A 24,365-nucleotide genomic window follows, 5' to 3' on the forward strand; every position below is an offset into this window, starting at 1 on the left:
CAGAATTCAGATTCAGAATTCAGATTCAGAATTCAGATTCAGAATTCAGATTCAGAATTCAGATTCAGAATTCAGATTCAGAATTCAGATTCAGAATTCAGATTCAGAATTCAGATTCAGAATTCAGATTCAGAATTCAGATTCAGAATTCAGATTCAGAATTCAGATTCAGAATTCAGATTCAGAATTCAGATTCAGAATTCAGATTCAGAATTCAGATTCAGAATTCAGATTCAGAATTCAGATTCAGAATTCAGATTCAGAATTCAGATTCAGAATTCAGATTCAGAATTCAGATTCAGAATTCAGATTCAGAATTCAGATTCAGAATTCAGATTCAGAATTCAGATTCAGAATTCAGATTCAGAATTCAGATTCAGAATTCAGATTCAGAATTCAGATTCAGAATTCAGATTCAGAATTCAGATTCAGAATTCAGATTCAGAATTCAGATTCAGAATTCAGATTCAGAATTCAGATTCAGAATTCAGATTCAGAATTCAGATTCAGAATTCAGATTCAGAATTCAGATTCAGAATTCAGATTCAGAATTCAGATTCAGAATTCAGATTCAGAATTCAGATTCAGAATTCAGATTCAGAATTCCGATTCAGAATTCAGATTCAGAATTCAGATTCAGAGTTCAGATTCAGAATTCAGATTCAGAATTCAGATTCAGAATTCAGATTCAGAATTCAGATTCAGAATTCAGATTCAGAATTCAGATTCAGAATTCAGATTCAGAATTCAGATTCAGAATTCAGATTCAGAATTCAGATTCAGAATTCAGATTCAGAATTCAGATTCAGAATTCAGATTCAGAATTCAGATTCAGAATTCAGATTCAGAATTCAGATTCAGAATTCAGATTCAGAATTCAGATTCAGAATTCAGATTCAGAATTCAGATTCAGAATTCAGATTCAGAATTCAGATTCAGAATTCAGATTCAGAATTCAGATTCAGAATTCAGATTCAGAATTCAGATTCAGAATTCAGATTCAGAATTCAGATTCAGAATTCAGATTCAGAATTCAGATTCAGAATTCAGATTCAGAATTCAGATTCAGAATTCAGATTCAGAGTTCAGATTCAGAATTCAGATTCAGAATTCAGATTCAGAATTCAGATTCAGAATTCAGATTCAGAATTCAGATTCAGAATTCAGATTCAGAATTCAGATTCAGAATTCAGATTCAGAATTCAGATTCAGAATACAGATTTAGAATTCAAATTCAGAGTTCAAATTCAGAATTCAGATTGAGAATTCAGATTTAGAATTCTGATTAAGAATTCGGATTAAAGATCAACCTGGAATTTGAATATATTCAAATATTAGACTAAGTGTTGTAACTCAAAATTCAAACTTTAGAATCAGAATAAGATTTCAGATTTAGTTTCCAGAATGAGATTAATCATTTAATAGTCATATTACTTTCCCCTCCTTTTGTGGGAATTTTTCCTCTATGCATGGTTGAGCTCTAAAAAAGGTATCATGCTAGGGCACGCGTCACGGCTATCCATCAATATTGTAGTTGGTTTTACTTATTCAGTAAAAAAAAGCATAAAAAAACAGTAAGATTCGAACCGTGACCAGCAACGTGAAAGTTCTGGTTGCTACCACGGCACCATTTCAGCGTGTTATAAATCTTGGAAATTCTACTGTTTAAATACCATTCTTTCCATACATAAAATGAGCTCCTTACATACCAGTTCGCTTTTCCCCAAAAAAACGTACCAGGCATCATTTTTGCCTTTCTAACAGAAAGGTTTGGTTATCGGTCGATTGGGGAGATCATTAATTATGGGTCTTAGGCATACCTTTATAGGTACCTATCGACTCAGCTCGACGAGTTCTGTTGATGTCCGTGGATTTGTATGTGCCATTTTAAAAATGTCAAGAACGTTTTTGCGAAACTGGGCTGCGCAATTAAAATGATTTTAGTCTCAAAAGAATGCATTTTTTTTCCTACACAACCCTTTCAAAAACGGGAAAAAAACAAAATAGTTGAAACCGTTTTCTTTACGAAATACATATCATACTTATTATGGCATAAAAAAAAGTTGCTAGTGGCGCCTCGAAGCAGCAGCACCAGCAATCATTTATAAATTAGAGATAATCAAAATAAAAAATTAAAATTTACTGACTCGAGAATTGAACCGAAACCCTTCAGATCCAAAGTTGCAAGCGCTATCCAATAAACCATCGGCACGCTTGATAAAGAGCGGCTCAAACTCAAATAGGTAAAAGGCATTACTAAGACGCACCGTGGTCTGGGCAGTTTCTCAGTCTGCTGGGGCAAATACGGCAACAGTGTTTATATCTTACACTTCTTGCTTTTCAATGCAGCAAATGGCGGATGGGCGTTTCCTTCAGAGTCCGCCATGCCTATTAGACACTATAATTTCATATATGAAATTATAGTGTCTATAGCCATGCCGGGTGTCAACAAAATGCAGAGCCGTACAGAAAACTGCGTTGGGGGGGAATTTATATGAAGATCTTATGACCCTCGTTTTTTTTACCCGCGTTGAAGAATGAATTTATGTTTTTTTTTTCATTTCTACATACTCATACATAATTTAGATTCAATTTCAGATGCAGAATTCAGATTCAGTTTTCAAATTCAGGATACAGGTTTAGGAATCAGAATTCAGGATTCAGAATTCAAAATTCAGATTCAGAACTCATATTCAGATTCAGAATTTAGATTCAGAATTCATATTCAGAATTCAGATTAAGAATTCAGATTCAGAATTCAGATTCAGAATTCAGATTCAGAATTCAGATTCAGAATTCAGATTCAGAATTCAGATTCAGAATTCAGATTCAGAATTCAGATTCAGAATTCAGATTCAGAATTCAGATTCAGAATTCAGATTCAGAATTCAGATTCAGAATTCAGATTCAGAATTCAGATTCAGAATTCAGATTCAGAATTCAGATTCAGAATTCAGATTCAGAATTCAGATTCAGAATTCAGATTCAGAATTCAGATTCAGAATTCAGATTCAGAATTCAGATTCAGAATTCAGATTCAGAATTCAGATTCAGAATTCAGATTCAGAATTCAGATTCAGAATTCAGATTCAGAATTCAGATTCAGAATTCAGATTCAGAATTCAGATTCAGAATTCAGATTCAGAATTCAGATTCAGAATTCAGATTCAGAATTCAGATTCAGAATTCAGATTCAGAATTCAGATTCAGAATTCAGATTCAGAATTCAGATTCAGAATTCAATTGCCCGTCCGGAGTATACGTGTCCACCACATGTAGACTTCGGACCAACCAGATTTCATTGTATAGGTTAAGGTAGTGCCACCTCTATCCCGGTACTACTTCTCCTAAATAATGAAATGTTGCAGGGTAAAGTATGGTGTACGTTAATAAGTTTCCTCGCAAAAATGCTCTTTCGCTCTTTTCAACATCTGTAAATTTTCTTCTCACTTCTCTATCCATCTTTATCAATTTCATAACTACTTTTCACCGATATGCCGAAAAATAAATTTACAAAATTAATTAACGGTGGTTAACTTATCTTAAGAATTCAGATTCAGAATTCAGATTCAGAATTTATGTAAATTTATTTTCGGCATATCGGTGAAAAATTTAGATTCATGGAGAAAGAATATCAGAATTAAAAATTGATGAAGCTGGTTGTTGCGAGGTAAAGTATGGTGTACGTTAATAAATTTTCCTTGCAAAAATGTTCTTTCGCTCTTTTCATCATCCGTAAAATTTCTCCTCACTTTATCAATTTTCAATTCTGGAATTGTTTCTCCAAGAATACCAATTTTCACAGTTTTTGATAAATTTGCGATGACTTAAAGATCATTACGCATGAAAACACGATTTTGTTTTGTGAAAACCTTTTTTCACATTTTTTCTGAAATTAAGTTTGCTGCATACTTTTAGGGGTAAAACCATACTACTAAAAGTTGTAAAATCCGAAATCATAAAAAAAAATTTTGGATGAAAGAAATTTCAATGTTGAAAACCGCGTGATGCAAAACAATCAAAATGAGATTCAGATTCAGAATTCAGATTCAGAATTCAGATTCAGAATTCAGATTCAGAATTCAGATTCAGAATTCAGATTCAGAATTCAGATTCAGAATTCAGGTTCAGAATTCAGATTCAGAATTCAGATACAGAATTCAGATTCAGAATTCAGATTCAGAATTCAGATTCAGAATTCAGATTCAGAATTCAGATTCAGAATTCAGATTCAGAATTCAGAATTCAGATTCAGAATTCAGATTCAGAATTCAGATTCAGAATTCAGATTCAGAATTCAGATTCAGAATTCAGATTCAGAATTCAGATTCAGAATTCAGATTCAGAATTTAGATTCAGAATTCAGAATCAGAATTCAGAATCAGAATTCAGATTCAGAATTCAGATTCAGAATTTAGATTCAGAATTCAGATTCAGAATTCAGATTCAGAATTCAGATTCAGAATTCAGATTCAGAATTCAGATTCAGAATTCAGATTCAGAATTCAGATTCAGAATTCAGATTCAGAATTCAGATTCAGAATTCAGATTCAGAATTCAGATTCAGAATTCAGATTCAGAATTCAGATTCAGAATTCAGATTCAGAATTCAGATTCAGAATTCAGATTCAGAATTCAGATTCAGAATTCAGATTCAGAATTCAGATTCAGAATTCAGATTCAGAATTCAGAATTCAGATTCAGAATTCAGATTCAGAATTCAGATTCAGAATTCAGATTCAGAATTCAGATTCAGAATTCAGATTCAGAATTCAGATTCAGAATTCAGATTCAGAATTCAGATTCAGAATTCAGATTCAGAATTCAGATTCAGAATTCAGATTCAGAATTCAGATTCAGAATTCAGATTCAGAATTCAGATTCAGAATTCAGATTCAGAATTCAGATTCAGAATTCAGATTCAGAATTCAGATTCAGAATTCAGATTCAGAATTCAGATTCAGAATTCAGATTCAGAATTCAGATTCAGAATTCAGATTCAGAATTCAGATTCAGAATTCAGATTCAGAATTCAGATTCAGAATTCAGATTCAGAATTCAGATTCAGAATTCAGATTCAGAATTCAGATTCAGAATTCAGATTCAGAATTCAGATTCAGAATTCAGATTCAGAATTCAGATTCAGAATTCAGATTCAGAATTCAGATTCAGAATTCAGATTCAGAATTCAGATTCAGAATTCAGATTCAGAATTCAGATTCAGAATTCAGATTCAGAATTCAGATTCAGAATTCAGATTCAGAATTCAGATTCAGAATTCAGATTCAGAATTCAGATTCAGAATTCAGATTCAGAATTCAGATTCAGAATTCAGATTCAGAATTCAGATTCAAAATTCAGATTCAGAATTCAGATTCAGAATTCAGATTCAGAATTCAGATTCAGAATTCAGATTCAGAATTCAGATTCAGAATTCAGATTCAGAATTCAGATTCAGAATTCAGATTCAGAATTCAGATTCAGAATTCAGATTCAGAATTCAGATTCAGAATTCAGATTCAGAATTCAGATTCAGAATTCAGATTCAGAATTCAGATTCAGAATTCAGATTCAGAATTCAGATTCAGAATTCAGATTCAGAATTCAGATTCAGAATTCAGATTCAGAATTCAGATTCAGAATTCAGATTCAGAATTCAGATTCAGAATTCAGATTCAGAATTCAGATTCAGAATTCAGATTCAGAATTCAGATTCAGAATTCAGATTCAGAATTCAGATTCAGAATTCAGATTCAGAATTCAGATTCAGAATTCAGATTCAGAATTCAGATTCAGAATTCAGATTCAGAATTCAGATTCAGAATTCAGATTCAGAATTCAGATTCAGAATTCAGATTCAGAATTCAGATTCAGAATTCAGATTCAGAATTCAGATTCAGAATTCAGATTCAGAATTCAGATTCAGAATTCAGATTCAGAATTCAGATTCAGAATTCAGATTCAGAATTCAGATTCAGAATTCAGATTCAGAATTCAGATTCAGAATTCAGATTCAGAATTCAGATTCAGAATTCAGATTCAGAATTCAGATTCAGAATTCAGATTCAGAATTCAGATTCAGAATTCAGATTCAGAATTCAGATTCAGAGTTCAGATTCAGAATTCAGATTCAGAATTCAGATTCAGAATTCAGATTCAGAATACAGATTTAGAATTCAAATTCAGAGTTCAAATTCAGAATTCAGATTGAGAATTCAGATTTAGAATTCTGATTAAGAATTCGGATTAAAGATCAACCTGGAATTTGAATATATTCAAATATTAGACTAAGTGTTGTAACTCAAAATTCAAACTTTAGAATCAGAATAAGATTTCAGATTTAGTTTCCAGAATGAGATTAATCATTTAATAGTCATATTACTTTCCCCTCCTTTTGTGGGAATTTTTCCTCTATGCATGGTTGAGCTCTAAAAAAGGTATCATGCTAGGGCACGCGTCACGGCTATCCATCAATATTGTAGTTGGTTTTACTTATTCAGTAAAAAAAAGCATAAAAAAACAGTAAGATTCGAACCGTGACCAGCAACGTGAAAGTTCTGGTTGCTACCACGGCACCATTTCAGCGTGTTATAAATCTTGGAAATTCTACTGTTTAAATACCATTCTTTCCATACATAAAATGAGCTCCTTACATACCAGTTCGCTTTTCCCCAAAAAAACGTACCAGGCATCATTTTTGCCTTTCTAACAGAAAGGTTTGGTTATCGGTCGATTGGGGAGATCATTAATTATGGGTCTTAGGCATACCTTTATAGGTACCTATCGACTCAGCTCGACGAGTTCTGTTGATGTCCGTGGATTTGTATGTGCCATTTTAAAAATGTCAAGAACGTTTTTGCGAAACTGGGCTGCGCAATTAAAATGATTTTAGTCTCAAAAGAATGCATTTTTTTTCCTACACAACCCTTTCAAAAACGGGAAAAAAACAAAATAGTTGAAACCGTTTTCTTTACGAAATACATATCATACTTATTATGGCATAAAAAAAAGTTGCTAGTGGCGCCTCGAAGCAGCAGCACCAGCAATCATTTATAAATTAGAGATAATCAAAATAAAAAATTAAAATTTACTGACTCGAGAATTGAACCGAAACCCTTCAGATCCAAAGTTGCAAGCGCTATCCAATAAACCATCGGCACGCTTGATAAAGAGCGGCTCAAACTCAAATAGGTAAAAGGCATTACTAAGACGCACCGTGGTCTGGGCAGTTTCTCAGTCTGCTGGGGCAAATACGGCAACAGTGTTTATATCTTACACTTCTTGCTTTTCAATGCAGCAAATGGCGGATGGGCGTTTCCTTCAGAGTCCGCCATGCCTATTAGACACTATAATTTCATATATGAAATTATAGTGTCTATAGCCATGCCGGGTGTCAACAAAATGCAGAGCCGTACAGAAAACTGCGTTGGGGGGGAATTTATATGAAGATCTTATGACCCTCGTTTTTTTTACCCGCGTTGAAGAATGAATTTATGTTTTTTTTTTTCATTTCTACATACTCATACATAATTTAGATTCAATTTCAGATGCAGAATTCAGATTCAGTTTTCAAATTCAGGATACAGGTTTAGGAATCAGAATTCAGGATTCAGAATTCAAAATTCAGATTCAGAACTCATATTCAGATTCAGAATTTAGATTCAGAATTCATATTCAGAATTCAGATTAAGAATTCAGATTCAGAATTCAGATTCAGAATTCAGATTCAGAATTCAGATTCAGAATTCAGATTCAGAATTCAGATTCAGAATTCAGATTCAGAATTCAGATTCAGAATTCAGATTCAGAATTCAGATTCAGAATTCAGATTCAGAATTCAGATTCAGAATTCAGATTCAGAATTCAGATTCAGAATTCAGATTCAGAATTCAGATTCAGAATTCAGATTCAGAATTCAGATTCAGAATTCAGATTCAGAATTCAGATTCAGAATTCAGATTCAGAATTCAGATTCAGAATTCAGATTCAGAATTCAGATTCAGAATTCAGATTCAGAATTCAGATTCAGAATTCAGATTCAGAATTCAGATTCAGAATTCAGATTCAGAATTCAGATTCAGAATTCAGATTCAGAATTCAGATTCAGAATTTATGTAAATTTATTTTCGGCATATCGGTGAAAAATTTAGATTCATGGAGAAAGAATATCAGAATTAAAAATTGATGAAGCTGGTTGTTGCGAGGTAAAGTATGGTGTACGTTAATAAATTTTCCTTGCAAAAATGTTCTTTCGCTCTTTTCATCATCCGTAAAATTTCTCCTCACTTTATCAATTTTCAATTCTGGAATTGTTTCTCCAAGAATACCAATTTTCACAGTTTTTGATAAATTTGCGATGACTTAAAGATCATTACGCATGAAAACACGATTTTGTTTTGTGAAAACCTTTTTTCACATTTTTTCTGAAATTAAGTTTGCTGCATACTTTTAGGGGTAAAACCATACTACTAAAAGTTGTAAAATCCGAAATCATAAAAAAAAATTTTGGATGAAAGAAATTTCAATGTTGAAAACCGCGTGATGCAAAACAATCAAAATGAGATTCAGATTCAGAATTCAGATTCAGAATTCAGATTCAGAATTCAGATTCAGAATTCAGATTCAGAATTCAGATTCAGAATTCAGATTCAGAATTCAGATTCAGAATTCAGATTCAGAATTCAGATTCAGAATTCAGATTCAGAATTCAGATTCAGAATTCAGATTCAGAATTCAGATTCAGAATTCAGATTCAGAATTCAGATTCAGAATTCAGATTCAGAATTCAGATTCAGAATTCAGATTCAGAATTCAGATTCAGAATTCAGATTCTTGTAAATTTATTTTTCGGCATATCGGTGAAAAGTAGTTATGAAATTGATAAAGATGGATAGAGAAGTGAGAAGAAAATTCACAGATGTTGAAAAGAGCGAAAGAGCATTTTTGCGAGGAAACTTATTAACGTACACCATACTTTACCCTGCAACATTTCATTATTTAGGAGAAGTAGTACCGGGATAGAGGTGGTACTACCTTAACCTATACAATGAAATCTGGTTGGTCCGAAGTCTACATGTGGTGAACACGAACTTATCTTAAGAATTCAGATTCAGAATTCAGATTCAGAATTCAGATTCAGAATTCAGATTCAGAATTCAGATTCAGAATTCAGATTCAGAATTCAGATTCAGAATTCAGATTCAGAATTCAGATTCAGAATTCAGATTCAGAATTCAGATTCAGAATTCAGATTCAGAATTCAGATTCAGAATTCAGATTCAGAATTCAGATTCAGAATTCAGATTCAGAATTCAGATTCAGAATTCAGATTCAGAATTCAGATTCAGAATTCAGATTCAGAATTCAGATTCAGAATTCAGATTCAGAATTCAGATTCAGAATTCAGATTCAGAATTCAGATTCAGAATTCAGATTCAGAATTCAGATTCAGAATTCCGATTCAGAATTCAGATTCAGAATTCAGATTCAGAGTTCAGATTCAGAATTCAGATTCAGAATTCAGATTCAGAATTCAGATTCAGAATTCAGATTCAGAATTCAGATTCAGAATTCAGATTCAGAATTCAGATTCAGAATTCAGATTCAGAATTCAGATTCAGAATTCAGATTCAGAATTCAGATTCAGAATTCAGATTCAGAATTCAGATTCAGAATTCAGATTCAGAATTCAGATTCAGAATTCAGATTCAGAATTCAGATTCAGAATTCAGATTCAGAATTCAGATTCAGAATTCAGATTCAGAATTCAGATTCAGAATTCAGATTCAGAATTCAGATTCAGAATTCAGATTCAGAATTCAGATTCAGAATTCAGATTCAGAATTCAGATTCAGAATTCAGATTCAGAATTCAGATTCAGAATTCAGATTCAGAATTCAGATTCAGAATTCAGATTCAGAATTCAGATTCAGAATTCCGATTCAGAATTCAGATTCAGAATTCAGATTCAGAGTTCAGATTCAGAATTCAGATTCAGAATTCAGATTCAGAATTCAGATTCAGAATTCAGATTCAGAATTCAGATTCAGAATTCAGATTCAGAATTCAGATTCAGAATTCAGATTCAGAATTCAGATTCAGAATTCAGATTCAGAATTCAGATTCAGAATTCAGATTCAGAATTCAGATTCAGAATTCAGATTCAGAATTCAGATTCAGAATTCAGATTCAGAATTCAGATTCAGAATTCAGATTCACAATTCAGATTCAGAATTCAGATTCAGAATTCAGATTCAGAATTCAGATTCAGAATTCAGATTCAGAATTCAGATTCAGAATTCAGATTCAGAATTCAGATTCAGAATTCAGATTCAGAATTCAGATTCAGAATTCAGATTCAGAATTCAGATTCAGAATTCAGATTCAGAATTCAGATTCAGAATTCAGATTCAGAATTCAGATTCAGAATTCAGATTCAGAATTCAGATTCAGAATTCAGATTCAGAATTCAGATTCAGAGTTCAGATTCAGAATTCAGATTCAGAATTCAGATTCAGAATTCAGATTCAGAATTCAGATTCAGAATTCAGATTCAGAATTCAGATTCAGAATTCAGATTCAGAATTCAGATTCAGAATTCAGATTCAGAATACAGATTTAGAATTCAAATTCAGAGTTCAATTTCAGAATTCAGATTGAGAATTCAGATTTAGAATTCTGATTAAGAATTCGGATTAAAGATCAACCTGGAATTTGAATATATTCAAATATTAGACTAAGTGTTGTAACTCAAAATTCAAACTTTAGAATCAGAATAAGATTTCAGATTTAGTTTCCAGAATGAGATTAATCATTTAATAGTCATATTACTTTCCCCTCCTTTTGTGGGAATTTTTCCTCTATGCATGGTTGAGCTCTAAAAAAGGTATCATGCTAGGGCACGCGTCACGGCTATCCATCAATATTGTAGTTGGTTTTACTTATTCAGTAAAAAAAAGCATAAAAAAACAGTAAGATTCGAACCGTGACCAGCAACGTGAAAGTTCTGGTTGCTACCACGGCACCATTTCAGCGTGTTATAAATCTTGGAAATTCTACTGTTTAAATACCATTCTTTCCATACATAAAATGAGCTCCTTACATACCAGTTCGCTTTTCCCCAAAAAAACGTACCAGGCATCATTTTTGCCTTTCTAACAGAAAGGTTTGGTTATCGGTCGATTGGGGAGATCATTAATTATGGGTCTTAGGCATACCTTTATAGGTACCTATCGACTCAGCTCGACGAGTTCTGTTGATGTCCGTGGATTTGTATGTGCCATTTTAAAAATGTCAAGAACGTTTTTGCGAAACTGGGCTGCGCAATTAAAATGATTTTAGTCTCAAAAGAATGCATTTTTTTTCCTACACAACCCTTTCAAAAACGGGAAAAAAACAAAATAGTTGAAACCGTTTTCTTTACGAAATACATATCATACTTATTATGGCATAAAAAAAAGTTGCTAGTGGCGCCTCGAAGCAGCAGCACCAGCAATCATTTATAAATTAGAGATAATCAAAATAAAAAATTAAAATTTACTGACTCGAGAATTGAACCGAAACCCTTCAGATCCAAAGTTGCAAGCGCTATCCAATAAACCATCGGCACGCTTGATAAAGAGCGGCTCAAACTCAAATAGGTAAAAGGCATTACTAAGACGCACCGTGGTCTGGGCAGTTTCTCAGTCTGCTGGGGCAAATACGGCAACAGTGTTTATATCTTACACTTCTTGCTTTTCAATGCAGCAAATGGCGGATGGGCGTTTCCTTCAGAGTCCGCCATGCCTATTAGACACTATAATTTCATATATGAAATTATAGTGTCTATAGCCATGCCGGGTGTCAACAAAATGCAGAGCCGTACAGAAAACTGCGTTGGGGGGGAATTTATATGAAGATCTTATGACCCTCGTTTTTTTTACCCGCGTTGAAGAATGAATTTATGTTTTTTTTTTCATTTCTACATACTCATACATAATTTAGATTCAATTTCAGATGCAGAATTCAGATTCAGTTTTCAAATTCAGGATACAGGTTTAGGAATCAGAATTCAGGATTCAGAATTCAAAATTCAGATTCAGAACTCATATTCAGATTCAGAATTTAGATTCAGAATTCATATTCAGAATTCAGATTAAGAATTCAGATTCAGAATTCAGATTCAGAATTCAGATTCAGAATTCAGATTCAGAATTCAGATTCAGAATTCAGATTCAGAATTCAGATTCAGAATTCAGATTCAGAATTCAGATTCAGAATTCAGATTCAGAATTCAGATTCAGAATTCAGATTCAGAATTCAGATTCAGAATTCAGATTCAGAATTCAGATTCAGAATTCAGATTCAGAATTCAGATTCAGAATTCAGATTCAGAATTCAGATTCAGAATTCAGATTCAGAATTCAGATTCAGAATTCAGATTCAGAATTCAGATTCAGAATTCAGATTCAGAATTCAGATTCAGAATTCAGATTCAGAATTCAGATTCAGAATTCAGATTCAGAATTCAGATTCAGAATTCAGATTCAGAATTCAGATTCAGAATTCAGATTCAGAATTCAGATTCAGAATTCAGATTCAGAATTCAGATTCAGAATTCAGATTCAGAATTCAGATTCAGAATTCAGATTCAGAATTCAATTGCCCGTCCGGAGTATACGTGTCCACCACATGTAGACTTCGGACCAACCAGGTTTCATTGTATAGGTTAAGGTAGTGCCACCTCTATCCCGGTACTACTTCTCCTAAATAATGAAATGTTGCAGGGTAAAGTATGGTGTACGTTAATAAGTTTCCTCGCAAAAATGCTCTTTCGCTCTTTTCAACATCTGTAAATTTTCTTCTCACTTCTCTATCCATCTTTATCAATTTCATAACTACTTTTCACCGATATGCCGAAAAATAAATTTACAAAATTAATTAACGGTGGTTAACTTATCTTAAGAATTCAGATTCAGAATTCAGATTCAGAATTTATGTAAATTTATTTTCGGCATATCGGTGAAAAATTTAGATTCATGGAGAAAGAATATCAGAATTAAAAATTGATGAAGCTGGTTGTTGCGAGGTAAAGTATGGTGTACGTTAATAAATTTTCCTTGCAAAAATGTTCTTTCGCTCTTTTCATCATCCGTAAAATTTCTCCTCACTTTATCAATTTTCAATTCTGGAATTGTTTCTCCAAGAATACCAATTTTCACAGTTTTTGATAAATTTGCGATGACTTAAAGATCATTACGCATGAAAACACGATTTTGTTTTGTGAAAACCTTTTTTCACATTTTTTCTGAAATTAAGTTTGCTGCATACTTTTAGGGGTAAAACCATACTACTAAAAGTTGTAAAATCCGAAATCATAAAAAAAAATTTTGGATGAAAGAAATTTCAATGTTGAAAACCGCGTGATGCAAAACAATCAAAATGAGATTCAGATTCAGAATTCAGATTCAGAATTCAGATTCAGAATTCAGATTCAGAATTCAGATTCAGAATTCAGATTCAGAATTCAGATTCAGAATTCAGGTTCAGAATTCAGATTCAGAATTCAGATACAGAATTCAGATTCAGAATTCAGATTCAGAATTCAGATTCAGAATTCAGATTCAGAATTCAGATTCAGAATTCAGATTCAGAATTCAGATTCAGAATTCAGAATTCAGATTCAGAATTCAGATTCAGAATTCAGATTCAGAATTCAGATTCAGAATTCAGATTCAGAATTCAGATTCAGAATTTAGATTCAGAATTCAGAATCAGAATTCAGAATCAGAATTCAGATTCAGAATTCAGATTCAGAATTTAGATTCAGAATTCAGATTCAGAATTCAGATTCAGAATTCAGATTCAGAATTCAGATTCAGAATTCAGATTCAGAATTCAGATTCAGAATTCAGATTCAGAATTCAGATTCAGAATTCAGATTCAGAATTCAGATTCAGAATTCAGATTCAGAATTCAGATTCAGAATTCAGATTCAGAATTCAGATTCAGAATTCAGATTCAGAATTCAGATTCAGAATTCAGAATTCAGATTCAGAATTCAGATTCAGAATTCAGATTCAGAATTCAGATTCAGAATTCAGATTCAGAATTCAGATTCAGAATTCAGATTCAGAATTCAGATTCAGAATTCAGATTCAGAATTCAGATTCAGAATTCAGATTCAGAATTCAGATTCAGAATTCAGATTCAGAATTCAGATTCAGAATTCAGATTCAGAATTCAGATTCAGAATTCAGATTCAGAATTCAGATTCAGAATTCAGATTCAGAATTCAGATTCAGAATTCAGATTCAGAATTCAGATTCAGAATTCAGATTCAGAATTCAGATTCAGAATTCAGATTCAGAATTCAGATTCAGAATTCAGATTCAGAATTCAGATTCAGAATTCAGATTCAGAATTCAGATTCAGAATTCAGATTCAGAATTCAGATTCAGAATTCAGATTCAGAATTCAGATTCAGAATTCAGATTCAGAATTCAGATTCAGAATTCAGATTCAGAATTCAGATTCAGAATTCAGATTCAGAATTCAGATTCAGAATTCAGATTCAAAATTCAGATTCAGAATTCAGATTCAGAATTCAGATTCAGAATTCAGATTCAGAATTCAGATTCAGAATTCAGATTCAGAATTCAGATTCAGAATTCAGATTCAGAATTCAGATTCAGAATTCAGATTCAGAATTCAGATTCAGAATTCAGATTCAGAATTCAGATTCAGAATTCAGATTCAGAATTCAGATTCAGAATTCAGATTCAGAATTCAGATTCAGAATTCAGATTCAGAATTCAGATTCAGAATTCAGATTCAGAATTCAGATTCAGAATTCAGATTCAGAATTCAGATTCAGAATTCAGATTCAGAATTCAGATTCAGAATTCAGATTCAGAATTCAGATTCAGAATTCAGATTCAGAATTCAGATTCAGAATTCAGATTCAGAATTCAGATTCAGAATTCAGATTCAGAATTCAGATTCAGAATTCAGATTCAGAATTCAGATTCAGAATTCAGATTCAGAATTCAGATTCAGAATTCAGATTCAGAATTCAGATTCAGAATTCAGATTCAGAATTCAGATTCAGAATTCAGATTCAGAATTCAGATTCAGAATTCAGATTCAGAATTCAGATTCAGAATTCAGATTCAGAATTCAGATTCAGAATTCAGATTCAGAATTCAGATTCAGAATTCAGATTCAGAATTCAGATTCAGAATTCAGATTCAGAATTCAGATTCAGAATTCAGATTCAGAATTCAGATTCAGAATTCAGATTCAGAATTCAGATTCAGAGTTCAGATTCAGAATTCAGATTCAGAATTCAGATTCAGAATTCAGATTCAGAATACAGATTTAGAATTCAAATTCAGAGTTCAAATTCAGAATTCAGATTGAGAATTCAGATTTAGAATTCTGATTAAGAATTCGGATTAAAGATCAACCTGGAATTTGAATATATTCAAATATTAGACTAAGTGTTGTAACTCAAAATTCAAACTTTAGAATCAGAATAAGATTTCAGATTTAGTTTCCAGAATGAGATTAATCATTTAATAGTCATATTACTTTCCCCTCCTTTTGTGGGAATTTTTCCTCTATGCATGGTTGAGCTCTAAAAAAGGTATCATGCTAGGGCACGCGTCACGGCTATCCATCAATATTGTAGTTGGTTTTACTTATTCAGTAAAAAAAAGCATAAAAAAACAGTAAGATTCGAACCGTGACCAGCAACGTGAAAGTTCTGGTTGCTACCACGGCACCATTTCAGCGTGTTATAAGGCTTGGAAATTCAACTGTTTAAATACCATTCTTTCCATACATAAAATGAGCTCCTTACATACCAGTTCGCTTTTCCCCAAAAAACGTACCAGGCATCATTTTTTGCCTTTCTAACAGAAAGGTTTGGTTATCGGTCGATTGGGGAGATCATTAATTATGGGTCTTAGGCATACCTTTATAGGTACCTATCGACTCAGCTCGACGAGTTCTGTTGATGTCCGTGGATTTGTATGTGCCATTTTAAAAATGTCAAGAACGTTTTTGCGAAACTGGGCTGCGCAATTAAAATGATTTTAGTCTCAAAAGAATGCATTTTTTTTCCTACACAACCCTTTCAAAAACGGGAAAAAAACAAAATAGTTGAAACCGTTTTCTTTACGAAATACATATCATACTTATTATGGCATAAAAAAAAGTTGCGCCTCGAAGCAGCAGCACCAGCAATCATTTATAAATTAGAGATAATCAAAATAAAAAATTAAAATTTACTGACTCGAGAATTGAACCGAAACCCTTCAGATCCAAAGTTGCAAGCGCTATCCAATAAACCATCGGCACGCTTGATAAAGAGCGGCTCAAACTCAAATAGGTAAAAGGCATTACTAAGACGCACCGTGGTCTGGGCAGTTTCTCAGTCTGCTGGGGCAAATACGGCAACAGTGTTTATATCTTACACTTCTTGCTTTTCAATGCAGCAAATGGCGGATGGGCGTTTCCTTCAGAGTCCGCCATGCCTATTAGACACTATAATTTCATATATGAAATTATAGTGTCTATAGCCATGCCGGGTGTCAACAAAATGCAGAGCCGTACAGAAAACTGCGTTGGGGGGGAATTTATATGAAGATCTTATGACCCTCGTTTTTTTTACCCGCGTTGAAGAATGAATTTATGTTTTTTTTTTTCATTTCTACATACTCATACATAATTTAGATTCAATTTCAGATGCAGAATTCAGATTCAGTTTTCAAATTCAGGATACAGGTTTAGGAATCAGAATTCAGGATTCAGAATTCAAAATTCAGATTCAGAACTCATATTCAGATTCAGAATTTAGATTCAGAATTCATATTCAGAATTCAGATTAAGAATTCAGATTCAGAATTCAGATTCAGAATTCAGATTCAGAATTCAGATTCAGAATTCAGATTCAGAATTCAGATTCAGAATTCAGATTCAGAATTCAGATTCAGAATTCAGATTCAGAATTCAGATTCAGAATTCAGATTCAGAATTCAGATTCAGAATTCAGATTCAGAATTCAGATTCAGAATTCAGATTCAGAATTCAGATTCAGAATTCAGATTCAGAATTCAGATTCAGAATTCAGATTCAGAATTCAGATTCAGAATTCAGATTCAGAATTCAGATTCAGAATTCAGATTCAGAATTCAGATTCAGAATTCAGATTCAGAATTCAGATTCAGAATTCAGATTCAGAATTCAGATTCAGAATTCAGATTCAGAATTCAGATTCAGAATTCAGATTCAGAATTCAGATTCAGAATTTATGTAAATTTATTTTCGGCATATCGGTGAAAAATTTAGATTCATGGAGAAAGAATATCAGAATTAAAAATTGATGAAGCTGGTTGTTGCGAGGTAAAGTATGGTGTACGTTAATAAATTTTCCTTGCAAAAATGTTCTTTCGCTCTTTTCATCATCCGTAAAATTTCTCCTCACTTTATCAATTTTCAATTCTGGAATTGTTTCTCCAAGAATACCAATTTTCACAGTTTTTGATAAATTTGCGATGACTTAAAGACGCATGAAAACACGATTTTGTTTTGTGAAAACCTTTTTTCACATTTTTTCTGAAATTAAGTTTGCTGCATACTTTTAGGGGTAAAACCATACTACTAAAAGTTGTAAAATCCGAAATCATAAAAAAAAATTTTGGATGAAAGAAATTTCAATGTTGAAAACCGCGTGATGCAAAACAATCAAAATGAGATTCAGATTCAGAATTCAGATTCAGAATTCAGATTCAGAATTCAGATTCAGAATTCAGATTCAGAATTCAGATTCAGAATTCAGATTCAGAATTCAGATTCAGAATTCAGATTCAGAATTCAGATTCAGAATTCAGATTCAGAATTCAGGTTCAGAATTCAGATTCAGAATTCAGATACAGAATTCAGATTCAGAATTCAGAATTCAGATTCAGAATTCAGATTCAGAATTCAGAATTCAGATTCAGAATTCAGATTCAGAATTCAGATTCAGAATTCAGATTCAGAATTCAGATTCAGAATTCAGATTCAGAATTCAGATTCAGAATTCAGATTCAGAATTCAGATTCAGAATTCAGATTCAGAATTTAGATTCAGAATTCAGATTCAGAATTCAGATTCAGAATTCAGATTCAAAATTCAGATTCAGAATTCAGATTCAGAATTCAGATTCAGAATTCAGATTCAGAATTCAGATTCAGAATTCAGATTCAGAATTCAGATTCAGAATTCAGATTCAGAATTCAGATTCAGAATTCAGATTCAGAATTCAGATTCAGAATTCAGATTCAGAATTCAGATTCAGAATTCAGATTCAGAATTCAGATTCAGAATTCAGATTCAGAATTCAGATTCAGAATTCAGATTCAGAATTCAGATTCAGAATTCAGATTCAGAATTCAGATTCAGAATTCAGATTCAGAATTCAGATTCAGAATTCAGATTCAGAATTCAGATTCAGAATTCAGATTCAGAATTCAGATTCAGAATTCAGATTCAGAATTCAGATTCAGAATTCAGATTCAGAATTCAGATTCAGAATTCAGATTCAGAATTCAGATTCAGAATTCAGATTCAGAATTCAGATTCAGAATTCAGATTCAGAATTCAGATTCAGAATTCAGATTCAGAATTCAGATTCAGAATTCAGATTCAGAATTCAGATTCAGAATTCAGATTCAGAATTCAGATTCAGAATTCAGATTCAGAATTCAGATTCAGAATTCAGATTCAGAATTCAGATTCAGAATTCAGATTCAGAATTCAGATTCAGAATTCAGATTCAGAATTCAGATTCAGAATTCAGATTCAGAATTCAGATTCAGAATTCAGATTCAGAATTCAGATTCAGAATTCAGATTCAGAATTCAGATTCAGAATTCAGATTCAGAATTCAGATTCAGAATTCAGATTCAGAATTCAGATTCAGAATTCAGATTCAGAATTCAGATTCAGAATTCAGATTCAGAATTCAGATTCAGAATTCAGATTCAGAGTTCAGATTCAGAATTCAGATTCAGAATTCAGATTCAGAATTCAGATTCAGAATTCAGATTCAGAATACAGATTTAGAATTCAAATTCAGAGTTCAAATTCAGAATTCAGATTGAGAATTCAGATTTAGAATTCTGATTAAGAATTCGGATTAAAGATCAACCTGGAATTTGAATATATTCAAATATTAGACTAAGTGTTGTAACTCAAAATTCAAACTTTAGAATCAGAATAAGATTTCAGATTTAGTTTCCAGAATGAGATTAATCATTTAATAGTCATATTACTTTCCCCTCCTTTTGTGGGAATTTTTCCTCTATGCATGGTTGAGCTCTAAAAAAGGTATCATGCTAGGGCACGCGTCACGGCTATCCATCAATATTGTAGTTGGTTTTACTTATTCAGTAAAAAAAAGCATAAAAAAAACAGTAAGATTCGAACCGTGACCAGCAACGTGAAAGTTCTGGTTGCTACCACGGCACCATTTCAGCGTGTTATAAATCTTGGAAATTCTACTGTTTAAATACCATTCTTTCCATACATAAAATGAGCTCCTTACATACCAGTTCGCTTTTCCCCAAAAAAACGTACCAGGCATCATTTTTGCCTTTCTAACAGAAAGGTTTGGTTATCGGTCGATTGGGGAGATCATTAATTATGGGTCTTAGGCATACCTTTATAGGTACCTATCGACTCAGCTCGACGAGTTCTGTTGATGTCCGTGGATTTGTATGTGCCATTTTAAAAATGTCAAGAACGTTTTTGCGAAACTGGGCTGCGCAATTAAAATGATTTTAGTCTCAAAAGAATGCATTTTTTTTCCTACACAACCCTTTCAAAAACGGGAAAAAAACAAAATAGTTGAAACCGTTTTCTTTACGAAATACATATCATACTTATTATGGCATAAAAAAAAGTTGCGCCTCGAAGCAGCAGCACCAGCAATCATTTATAAATTAGAGATAATCAAAGTAAAAAATTAAAATTTACTGACTCGAGAATTGAACCGAAACCCTTCAGATCCAAAGTTGCAAGCGCTATCCAATAAACCATCGGCACGCTTGATAAAGAGCGGCTCAAACTCAAATAGGTAAAAGGCATTACTAAGACGCACCGTGGTCTGGGCAGTTTCTCAGTCTGCTGGGGCAAATACGGCAACAGTGTTTATATCTTACACTTCTTGCTTTTCAATGCAGCAAATGGCGGATGGGCGTTTCCTTCAGAGTCCGCCATGCCTATTAGACACTATAATTTCATATATGAAATTATAGTGTCTATAGCCATGCCGGGTGTCAACAAAATGCAGAGCCGTACAGAAAACTGCGTTGGGGGGGAATTTATATGAAGATCTTATGACCCTCGTTTTTTTTACCCGCGTTGAAGAATGAATTTATGTTTTTTTTTTCATTTCTACATACTCATACATAATTTAGATTCAATTTCAGATGCAGAATTCAGATTCAGTTTTCAAATTCAGGATACAGGTTTAGGAATCAGAATTCAGGATTCAGAATTCAAAATTCAGATTCAGAACTCATATTCAGATTCAGAATTTAGATTCAGAATTCATATTCAGAATTCAGATTAAGAATTCAGATTCAGAATTCAGATTCAGAATTCAGATTCAGAATTCAGATTCAGAATTCAGATTCAGAATTCAGATTCAGAATTCAGATTCAGAATTCAGATTCAGAATTCAGATTCAGAATTCAGATTCAGAATTCAGATTCAGAATTCAGATTCAGAATTCAGATTCAGAATTCAGATTCAGAATTCAGATTCAGAATTCAGATTCAGAATTTAGATTCAGAATTCAGATTCAGAATTCAGATTCAGAATTCAGATTCAGAATTCAGATTCAGAATTCAGATTCAGAATTCAGATTCAGAATTCAGATTCAGAATTCAGATTCAGAATTCAGATTCAGAATTCAGATTCAGAATTCAGATTCAGAATTCAGATTCAGAATTCAGATTCAGAATTCAGATTCAGAATTCAGATTCAGAATTCAGATTCAGAATTCAGATTCAGAATTCAGATTCAGAATTCAGATTCAGAATTCAGATTCAGAATTCAGATTCAGAATTCAGATTCAGAATTCAGATTCAGAATTCAGATTCAGAATTCAGATTCAGAATTCAGATTCAGAATTTATGTAAATTTATTTTCGGCATATCGGTGAAAAATTTAGATTCATGGAGAAAGAATATCAGAATTAAAAATTGATGAAGCTGGTTGTTGCGAGGTAAAGTATGGTGTACGTTAATAAATTTTCCTTGCAAAAATGTTCTTTCGCTCTTTTCATCATCCGTAAAATTTCTCCTCACTTTATCAATTTTCAATTCTGGAATTGTTTCTCCAAGAATACCAATTTTCACAGTTTTTGATAAATTTGCGATGACTTAAAGATCATTACGCATGAAAACACGATTTTGTTTTGTGAAAACCTTTTTTCACATTTTTTCTGAAATTAAGTTTGCTGCATACTTTTAGGGGTAAAACCATACTACTAAAAGTTGTAAAATCCGAAATCATAAAAAAAAATTTTGGATGAAAGAAATTTCAATGTTGAAAACCGCGTGATGCAAAACAATCAAAATGAGATTCAGATTCAGAATTCAGATTCAGAATTCAGATTCAGAATTCAGATTCAGAATTCAGATTCAGAATTCAGATTCAGAATTCAGATTCAGAATTCAGGTTCAGAATTCAGATTCAGAATTCAGATACAGAATTCAGATTCAGAATTCAGATTCAGAATTCAGAATTCAGATTCAGAATTCAGATTCAGAATTCAGATTCAGAATTCAGATTCAGAATTCAGATTCAGAATTCAGATTCAGAATTCAGATTCAGAATTCAGATTCAGAATTCAGATTCAGAATTCAGATTCAGAATTCAGATTCAGAATTCAGATTCAGAATTCAGATTCAGAATTTAGATTCAGAATTCAGATTCAGAATTCAGATTCAGAATTCAGATTCAGAATTCAGATTCAGAATTCAGATTCAGAATTCAGATTCAGAATTCAGATTCAGAATTCAGATTCAGAATTCAGATTCAGAATTCAGATTCAGAATTCAGATTCAGAATTCAGATTCAGAATTCAGATTCAGAATTCAGATTCAGAATTCAGATTCAGAATTCAGATTCAGAATTCAGATTCAGAATTCAGATTCAGAATTCAGATTCAGAATTCAGATTCAGAATTCAGATTCAGAATTCAGATTCAGAATTCAGATTCAGAATTCAGATTCAGAATTCAGATTCAGAATTCAGATTCAGAATTCAGATTCAGAATTCAGATTCTTGTAAATTTATTTTTCGGCATATCGGTGAAAAGTAGTTATGAAATTGATAAAGATGGATAGAGAAGTGAGAAGAAAATTCACAGATGTTGAAAAGAGCGAAAGAGCATTTTTGCGAGGAAACTTATTAACGTACACCATACTTTACCCTGCAACATTTCATTATTTAGGAGAAGTAGTACCGGGATAGAGGTGGTACTACCTTAACCTATACAATGAAATCTGGTTGGTCCGAAGTCTACATGTGGTGAACACGAACTTATCTTAAGAATTCAGATTCAGAATTCAGATTCAGAATTCAGATTCAGAATTCAGATTCAGAATTCAGATTCAGAATTCAGATTCAGAATTCAGATTCAGAATTCAGATTCAGAATTCAGATTCAGAATTCAGATTCAGAATTCAGATTCAGAATTCAGATTCAGAATTCAGATTCAGAATTCAGATTCAGAATTCAGATTCAGAATTCAGATTCAGAATTCAGATTCAGAATTCAGATTCAGAATTCAGATTCAGAATTCAGATTCAGAATTCAGATTCAGAATTCAGATTCAGAATTCAGATTCAGAATTCAGATTCAGAATTCAGATTCAGAATTCAGATTCAGAATTCAGATTCAGAATTCAGATTCAGAATTCAGATTCAGAATTCAGATTCAGAATTCAGATTCAGAATTCAGATTCAGAATTCAGATTCAGAATTCAGATTCAGAATTCAGATTCAGAATTCAGATTCAGAATTCAGATTCAGAATTCAGATTCAGAATTCAGATTCAGAATTCAGATTCAGAATTCAGGTTCAGAATTCAGATTCAGAATTCAGATTCAGAATTCAGATTCAGAATTCAGATTCAGAATTCAGATTCAGAATTCAGATTCAGAATTCAGATTCAGAATTCAGATTCAGAATTCAGATTCAGAATTCAGATTCAGAATTCAGATTCAGAATTCAGATTCAGAATTCAGATTCAGAATTCAGATTCAGAATTCAGATTCAGAATTCAGATTCAGAATTCAGATTCAGAATTCCGATTCAGAATTCAGATTCAGAATTCAGATTCAGAGTTCAGATTCAGAATTCAGATTCAGAATTCAGATTCAGAATTCAGATTCAGAATTCAGATTCAGAATTCAGATTCAGAATTCAGATTCAGAATTCAGATTCAGAATTCAGATTCAGAATTCAGATTCAGAATTCAGATTCAGAATTCAGATTCAGAATTCAGATTCAGAATTCAGATTCAGAATTCAGATTCAGAATTCAGATTCAGAATTCAGATTCAGAATTCAGATTCAGAATTCAGATTCAGAATTCAGATTCAGAATTCAGATTCAGAATTCAGATTCAGAATTCAGATTCAGAATTCAGATTCAGAATTCAGATTCAGAATTCAGATTCAGAATTCAGATTCAGAATTCAGATTCAGAATTCAGATTCAGAATTCAGATTCAGAATTCAGATTCAGAATTCAGATTCAGAATTCAGATTCAGAATTCAGATTCAGAATTCAGATTCAGAATTCAGATTCAGAATTCAGATTCAGAATTCAGATTCAGAATTCAGATTCAGAATTCAGATTCAGAGTTCAGATTCAGAATTCAGATTCAGAATTCAGATTCAGAATTCAGATTCAGAATTCAGATTCAGAATTCAGATTCAGAATTCAGATTCAGAATTCAGATTCAGAATACAGATTTAGAATTCAAATTCAGAGTTCAAATTCAGAATTCAGATTGAGAATTCAGATTTAGAATTCTGATTAAGAATTCGGATTAAAGATCAACCTGGAATTTGAATATATTCAAATATTAGACTAAGTGTTGTAACTCAAAATTCAAACTTTAGAATCAGAATAAGATTTCAGATTTAGTTTCCAGAATGAGATTAATCATTTAATAGTCATATTACTTTCCCCTCCTTTTGTGGGAATTTTTCCTCTATGCATGGTTGAGCTCTAAAAAAGGTATCATGCTAGGGCACGCGTCACGGCTATCCATCAATATTGTAGTTGGTTTTACTTATTCAGTAAAAAAAAGCATAAAAAAA

Source organism: Uranotaenia lowii, chromosome 2 (genome assembly GCF_029784155.1).
Source record: "Uranotaenia lowii strain MFRU-FL chromosome 2, ASM2978415v1, whole genome shotgun sequence".
NCBI lineage: Eukaryota > Metazoa > Arthropoda > Insecta > Diptera > Culicidae > Uranotaenia > Uranotaenia lowii.